This window comes from Bufo bufo, chromosome 1 (assembly GCF_905171765.1).
Source record: "Bufo bufo chromosome 1, aBufBuf1.1, whole genome shotgun sequence".
Taxonomy (NCBI): Eukaryota; Metazoa; Chordata; class Amphibia; order Anura; family Bufonidae; genus Bufo; species Bufo bufo.
In genome coordinates, this window is record NC_053389.1 from 344480226 (window position 1) to 344487877 (window position 7652).

The following is a 7652-nucleotide window of genomic DNA, read 5'->3' on the forward strand; positions in this document are numbered from 1 at the left end:
ATATAGCCAAAAATGTTAGAATTGTGTTGATGTCCCAATATGTATGGACCTGATTGTATATCGCACCCCTCTGTGTATCACACCTATCGATAGCACACCTATACCAGTCCTTAAAAAGACTTTTGTGGCCCTATTAGGTAGCGTTTGGTGTCCCTAGCAGCCTGTCCCTGCTCCACACAGCTCCCTACACTGGCAAAAGACTGAATGTAAAATGGCAGCCAGATCAGGTTTATTCATAAGGTAGGATGTGTGTCCATGTGCTGAAACGTCTCAATTGGCTGTCCTGTACCACCGGATGGATGTGTCATGGGTCAAAGTTCTTCACAATGTAAAAGAATATCACAGGCGCGAATATCGCCATATGTTCACATGTTCATCGAATCGCGAACACGCAAAGTTCGCCGCGAAACGACAAAACCATAAAATCCTCTTGTGTGCAGGGCCGGCCCCGTGCGGTTTAAAAAAAAAGCGTTGCCGCAAGTTTTTTTAAAGTACGGCGGTGGGCTCTCCCCCGCACCGGGCGGCTGCCGCACTGCCCAGGCTGGTGCGTCTATGATTGTGCACCGCCTGGGTGCAGCCTGAATAGAGGGACTGACAGGAGGGAAGCGCCTCTAATGTAGCGTGGCCGAGCTCTGTTCTGTCCGCGGTACAGGAGCTTTTGTTTCCTGTACCCGGCCGGACTGACAGGAAGTGCTCACTTAGTGTCCACTTCCTTTCAGTCCGGCCGGGTACAGGAAACAAATGCTCCTGTACCGCGGACCGAACAGAGCTCAGCCACGCTACACTAGAAGTGGGGGGGAATGAGAGTGACAAGGGAGGGGGGAAGGAAATGAGAGTGACAAGGGAGGGAGGGAGGAAATGAGAGTGACAAGGGAGGGGGGAATGAGAGAGACAAGGGAGGGGCAGGTGAGAGTGACAAGGGAGGGGGAATGAGAGTGACAAGGGAGGGGGGGAATGAGAGTGACAAGGGAGGAGGAGAGAGTGACAAGGGGCGGGGTGAGAAAGAGAGTGACAAGGGAGAGGGGATAAGAGTGACAAGGGAGGGAGGGGGAAGAAGAGAGTGACAAGGGAGGGGGGAGAAGAGTGACAAGGGAAGGGGAGAAGAGTGACAAGAGAGGGAGGGGGGAGAAGAGAGTGACAAGGGAGGGAGGGGGGAGAAGAGAGTGACGAGGGAGGGGGGGAGAAGAGTGTGACGAGGGAGGGGGGAGAAGAGAGTGACAAGGGAGGGAGGGGGGAGAAGAGTGTGACGAGGGAGGGGGGGAGAAGAGTGTGACAAGGGAGGGGGGGAGAAGAGTGTGACGAGGGAGGGGGGAGAAGAGAGTGACAAGGGAGGGAGGGGGGAGAAGAGTGTGACGAGGGAGGGGGGAGAAGAGAGTGACGAGGGGGGAGAAGAGTGTGACGAGGGGGAGAAGAGTGTGACAAGGGAGGGGGGAGAAGAGTGTGACAAGGGAGGGGGAAGAAGAGAGTGACAAGGGGGGAAGAAGAGAGTGACAAGGGGGGGAGAAGAGAGTGACAAGGGGGGGAGAGAGTGACAAGGGGGGGGAGAGAGTGACAAGGGAGAGAAGAGAGTGACAAGGGGGGAGAAGAGAGTGACAAGGGAGGGAGGGGGAGAAGAGTGTGACGAGGGAGGGGGGAGAAGAGAGTGACGAGGGGGGAGAAGAGTGTGACAAGGGAGGGGGGAGAAGAGTGTGACAAGGGAGGGGGAAGAAGAGAGTGACAAGGGGGGAAGAAGAGAGTGACAAGGGGGGGAGAAGAGAGTGACAAGGGGAGAGAAGAGAGTGACAAGGGGGGAGAAGAGAGTGACAAGGGAGGGAGGGGGGGAGAAGAGAGTGACAAGGGAGTCCCCAGAGCCAGACCAAGAGCCAGACTGCAGCCAGAGACCAGATCATCTTATTGTACTGGTGGTAAGTAGACAATGCAATATGTTTATTATTTAATTGTTTGGTTATTAAGACTACATTGGAAACTAATTTACCTCACATTAAGGCTCCATTCACACGTCCGCAACGTGTTTTGCGGATACACGGAGCCGCGGATCCGCAAAACACGGAAAGCGGCAATGTGCGTTCCGCATTTTGCGGACCGCACATTGCCGGCACTAATAGAATATGTCTGTTCTTGTCCGCAATTGCGGACAAGAATAGGACATGTTCTATTTGTTTGCGGAACGGAAGTGCGGACCCGGAAGGGCGGATACGCAATTTAGTGTAGTTTAATGTAGTGGTACTGGTGTCTATAGCCTGTTCCTGCAGAAAAAGGACACTGTGCAGTACTGGTGTTAAAGGAGCACTATAGTGCCAGGAAAACAAACTCATTTTCCTGGCACTATATAGTTGTCAGGAATGGGGCACCCTCGTGTCCCCCTCCCACTGGGCTGAAGGGGTTAAAACCCCTTCAGCCACTTACCTTTCTCCAGCACTGGGAACTCTTCTCCCTGATCCTCCTCTCAGCTGCAAATGCGCATGCGCACGCATTCAAAACTATGTTCCGCGTCTTCCCACTGTAATTTTCACAGTGAGAATCGCGGAAGCACCTCTAGCAGCTGTCAGGGAGACAGCTACAAGAAGTTTGATTAACCCTAAGGGAAACATAGCAGTTCTTTTAATTTAAATTCTGAAAAAGGGGTGGAACATATGTGATGTCATGATATGGGCAGATCATCTGATAGGGGGGGGAAGGGGACGGATATTTTTATCTTGTCTAGGGCAGCAAAAATCCTTGCACCGGCCTTGCTTGTGTGTGTGTGTAAAAACCTTCTTTCCTTTAAATGCAGAGGATGTCCCCTCATCATAGGAAGGCCTCATGCACACGACCGCTGTGTGCATCCGTGTCCGTTGTTCCGTTTTCCGTGATTTTCTGCGGACCCATTGACTTTCAATGGGTCCGTTGAAAACTCGGAAGATGCACCATTGTACATCCGCGTCCGTGATCCGTGATTCCTGTCCGTCAAAAAAATAGGACCTGTCCTATTTTTGGACGGACAACGGTTCACGGACCCATTTAAGTCAATGGGTCCGTGAAAAAACACGGATGCACACAAGATTGTCATCCGCGTCCGTCATCCGTGTCCGTAGGCTACTTTCACACAGACGGATCCGCTGATCCGTCTGCATAAAAGCTTTTTAGATCTGAGTTTTCACGACAGTATATTCAAGTTAGAATATACTACGAACTGTGTACATGACTGCCCCCTGCTGCCTGGCAGCACCCGATCTCTTACAGGGGGCTGTGATCCGCACAATTAACCCCTCAGGTGCCGCACCTGAGGGGTTAATTGTGCGTATCATAGCCCCCTGTAAGAGATCAGGTGCTGCCAGGCAGGAGGGGGCAGACCCCCTCCCTCCCCAGTTTTAAATTCATTGGTGGCCAGTGCGGCCCCCCCTCCCTCCCTCCCCTGTATTTAACTCATTGGTGGCCAGTGCGGCCCCCCTCCCTCCCTCCCCAGTATTATATTCATTGGTGGCCAGAGCGGCCTCCCCTCTCCCCCCTCCTAATTAAAATCACCTTGTGTTAGAATATACTGTCGGATCTGAGTTTCACGATCTAACTCAAATCCGATGGTATATTCTAACATAGAGGCATTCCCATGGTTATAGGAACGCTTCAAGTTAAAATATACCATCGGATTGGAGAAAACTCTGATCCGATGGTATAATAGGGACTCCTGACTTTACATTGAAAGTCAATGGGGGACGGATCCGTTTGCAATTGCACCATATTGTGTCAACGTCAAACGGATCCGTCCCCATTGACTTGCATTGTAAGTCAGGACGGATCCGTTTGGCTCCGCACGGCCAGAATGACTTTTTCCTTCATGTCCGTGGATCCTCCAAAAATCAAGGAACATCCACGGAAGAAAAAACGGTCACGGAACAACGGAAATCCGTTTTGCGGACCGCAAAAAAAAACGGTTGTGTGCATGAGGCCTAACAGTCTTGAATATAAATAGATATTGGGAGAGGTCTTTGCACTGCCTCCTGATGTATTTATACATACTAATTAGATATCCCCTCAGTGCAACCCATTATCTCATTGGAAGCAGCTGCATGACACTGGTTTCTACAGTTTAGCTTGCTGTCCACAAAAATTCCTAAGTCACTTTCCATGTCAGTGTTACTCAGTGTTTTACTATTTAGTATGTACAGGTGACTTGCATTATTCCTTCCCCTGTGCATAACCTTACATTTGTCAGTGTTAAACCTCATCTGCCACTTATCTGCCCAAACCTCCAATCTATCCAGATCCATCTGTAGCAGTATACTGTCCTCTTCAATGCTAATTACTTTACACGGTTTAGTGTCATCTAAAAAAAAAAATTTATTTTACTGTGCAAGCCTTATACAAGACCATTAACCCCTCCAGGACACAGCCATTTTTCACCTTAACCCTTTCATGACCAAGGGTCATTGATGCCCCAGTGTCCAGGTCAAAATTTACAAATCTGACATGCGTCACTTGATGTGGTACTTGCTTTGGAACACTTTTATTTATCCAAGCCATTCTGAGATTGTTTTCTCGTGACATATTGTACTTCATGATAGTCATAAATTTGAGTCAAATATATTTCACCTTTATTTATGAAAAAATCCCAAATTTACCACAAATATAGAAAAATTCTCAATTTTCTAAATTTCAATTTCTCTGCTTTTAAAACAGAAAGTCATACCTAATATATTTATTACTTAACATTTCCTATATGTCTACTTTATGTTGGCATCATTTTGGAAATATCATTTTATTTTTTAGGACGTTAGAAGGCTTAGAAATTTAGAAGCAATTCTTAAAATTTTTAAGAAAATTTCCAAAACCCACTTTTTAAGGACCAGTTCAGATATGAAGTCACTTTGTGGGGCTCACATAGTGGAAACCCCCCATAAATGACCTCATTGTAGAAACTAAACCCCTCAAGTTACTCAAAACTGATTTTAAAAACTTTGTTAACCCTTTAGGTGTTCCAGAAGAATTAAAGGAAAATGGAGATGAAATTTCTAAATTTCACTTTTTTGGGCAGATTTTCCATTTTATTAAATTTTTTTCTTTAACACATTGAGGGTTAACAGCCAAACAAAACTCAATATTTATTACCCTGATTCTGCAGTTTACAGAAACACCCCACATGTGGTCGTAAACTGATGTAAGGGCGCACGGCAGGGCGCAGAAGGAAAGGAACGCCGTATGGTTTTTGGAAGGCAGATTTTGCTGGACTGGTTTTAGATGCCATGTCCCATTTAAAGCCCCCCTGATGCACCCATACAGTAGAAACTCCCAAAAAGTGACCCTATTTTGGAAACTAGGGGATAAGGTTCCAGTTTTATTGGTACTATTTTGGGGTACATATGATTTTTAATTGCTCTATATTAAGTTTTTTGTGAGGCAAGGTAACTGAAAAATGGCACATGTTTTGGCACAGTTTTTTTTTTTTTACAAGATTCGTCTGACAGGGTAGATCATGTGCTATTTTTATAGAGTAGGTTGTTACAGACGCAATGATATCAAATATGTCTACTTTCTTTGTTTATTTGTTTCAGTTTTACATAATAAAGCATTTTTGAAAAAGAAATTATGTTTTTGTGTGTCCATTTTCTGAACGCCATATGTTTTTTATTTTTCTGCCGATCATCTTGTGCAGGGGCTCGTTTTTTGCAGAAAGAGTTGAGGTTTTTATTGGTACCATTTTTCATTATTAAACTCTATGGGGCAAGGTGACCAAAAAATTGGCTGTTTTGGAACAGTTTTTATGTATTTATTTTTACAGCGTTTATCTGAGGGGTTAGGTCTTGTGACAGTTTTATAGAGCAGATCGTTACGGACGTGGCAATACCTAATATGTATACTTTTTCTTATTTATTAAAGTTTTACACAATAATAGCATTTATGAAACCCAAAAAATTATGTTTTAGTGTCTCCATAGTCTGAGAGCCATAGCTTTTTTTAATTTTTTGGGCGATTGTCTTAAATAGGGTATAATTTTTTGCGGGATGAGGTGACGGTTTGATTGGTACTATTTTGGGGGTCATTTGCCTTTTTGATCGCTTGCTGTTGCACTTTTTGTGATGTAAGGTGACAAAAATGGCTTTTTTGCCACTTTTTTTTTTTTTTTTTACGGTGTTCATCTGAGGGGTTAGGTCATGTGATATTTTTATCAAGCACGTTATTAGGATTTTCTAAGAACTATAGTTTTTTTTATTTTTTTTAACGATTTTCTTATGTATTATCTCATTTTTTGCAGGATGAGGTGACTGTTTTATTGGTACCATTTTGTTTGATATACACCTTTTTGATCGCTTGGTGTTGCACTTTTTGTGATGTAAGGTGCCAAAAATGGCTTTTTTTACGCATTATTATTATTATTTTTTTAATGGTGTTTATCGGACGGGGTCTATCATGTGATATATTTATAGAGACGGTCGTTACGGACGCGGTGATACCTAATATGTGTATTTTTATTTTTTTCATTTTTTATAGGAAAAGGCAATTTATTTTTTTAATTTTACATTTTTATTTATTTATTTATTTTTACTTTTATTATTTTCACTTTTTTTTTTAACAAGTACCTCTTGGATCTTGAAGATCCAGTGGGGCTGATGGCTGTACTATACTTTGCAATGCTCTTGCATTGCAAAGTATAATACTATCAGATGCCCTGTAGGCGGCAACACTGGACGCTTTTGCAAACCAGCGCGGCAGTCCCCTCCCTCTATTAACCCCATGGATGCCGCTGCTGTGGCATCTATGGGGTTACAGCAGAGTGTCAGCATAGAGCTGACACCCTCTGCTGATGGCGGCGGCTCAGGAATGGAGCCGCCGCCACCACACACAGCAGGGGGACCGCATCGGAGGCAGGGGGCAGCCTTGAAAAGGGGGGCGAGGGGTTTGAGGGGGTATGGCCAGCATTGAGGGAGGCTGAGGCAGCGCAAATGGAGGCAGGAGGAATGTATGGGGTGGGGAGGGGGCGGACCGCATCAGGGCAGGCTGCAGGAATGTGGATGGGGGCGGGGGGAACTTCATAAGGGGCAGGCGGGGACAAGGGGGGGCTTGGAGGCACACAGATCGGGGGACACAGATCAGGGGGGCACGAGGACACTACCTGATTTCAGGCTCTGATCTGCAGAGCGCAGATCAGAGCTTGAAACCAGCATTTTTTCACTGCTGCGATCCGATTGGTTAGTCTGCACTAACCAATCGGATCGATTGCCGGCAAGAGGCCACTCTGATTGGTCCCTTGCCGGCATTACTGAAATGTATGCTGTCCGTGACAGCAGCAGGACAGGGGCAGAAGCTTTAATCCAAGCACTTTGCAGCGCTTGGATTAAAGAGCTGGCTTGACGTTTATACACGTGGTAGCTGCACGGGGCATGTGCAAATATCACGTATATAAACGGATTGCAGTCGGGAAGGGGTTAATGACCAGGCCAAATTTTGGAAATCTGACACGTGTCTCTTTATGTGGTAATAACTTTGCAAAACATTTACTTATCCAGGCCATTCTGAGATTGTTTTCTTGTGACACATTGTACTTCATGATAGTAATAAATTTGAGTCAATATATTTGACCTTTATTTATGAAAAAATCCCACATTTACCAAAAATTTAAAAAAAATTGTAATTTTCAATATTTCAATTTCTCTGCTTTTAAAACAGAAAGTGATACC

At 45.3% G+C, this 7652-nt stretch overlaps 1 non-coding gene across 1 annotated transcript; it reads right to left on the bottom strand.

Moving 5' to 3' along the window:
* Positions 1–6731: 6731 nt before the first annotated feature.
* On the bottom strand, positions 6732–6817 carry LOC120987487. Its single transcript, XR_005776084.1, has one exon. It is a non-coding gene; the product is annotated as a small nucleolar RNA SNORD71 (small nucleolar RNA).
* Between the last annotated feature and the right edge of the window lie 835 nt (positions 6818–7652).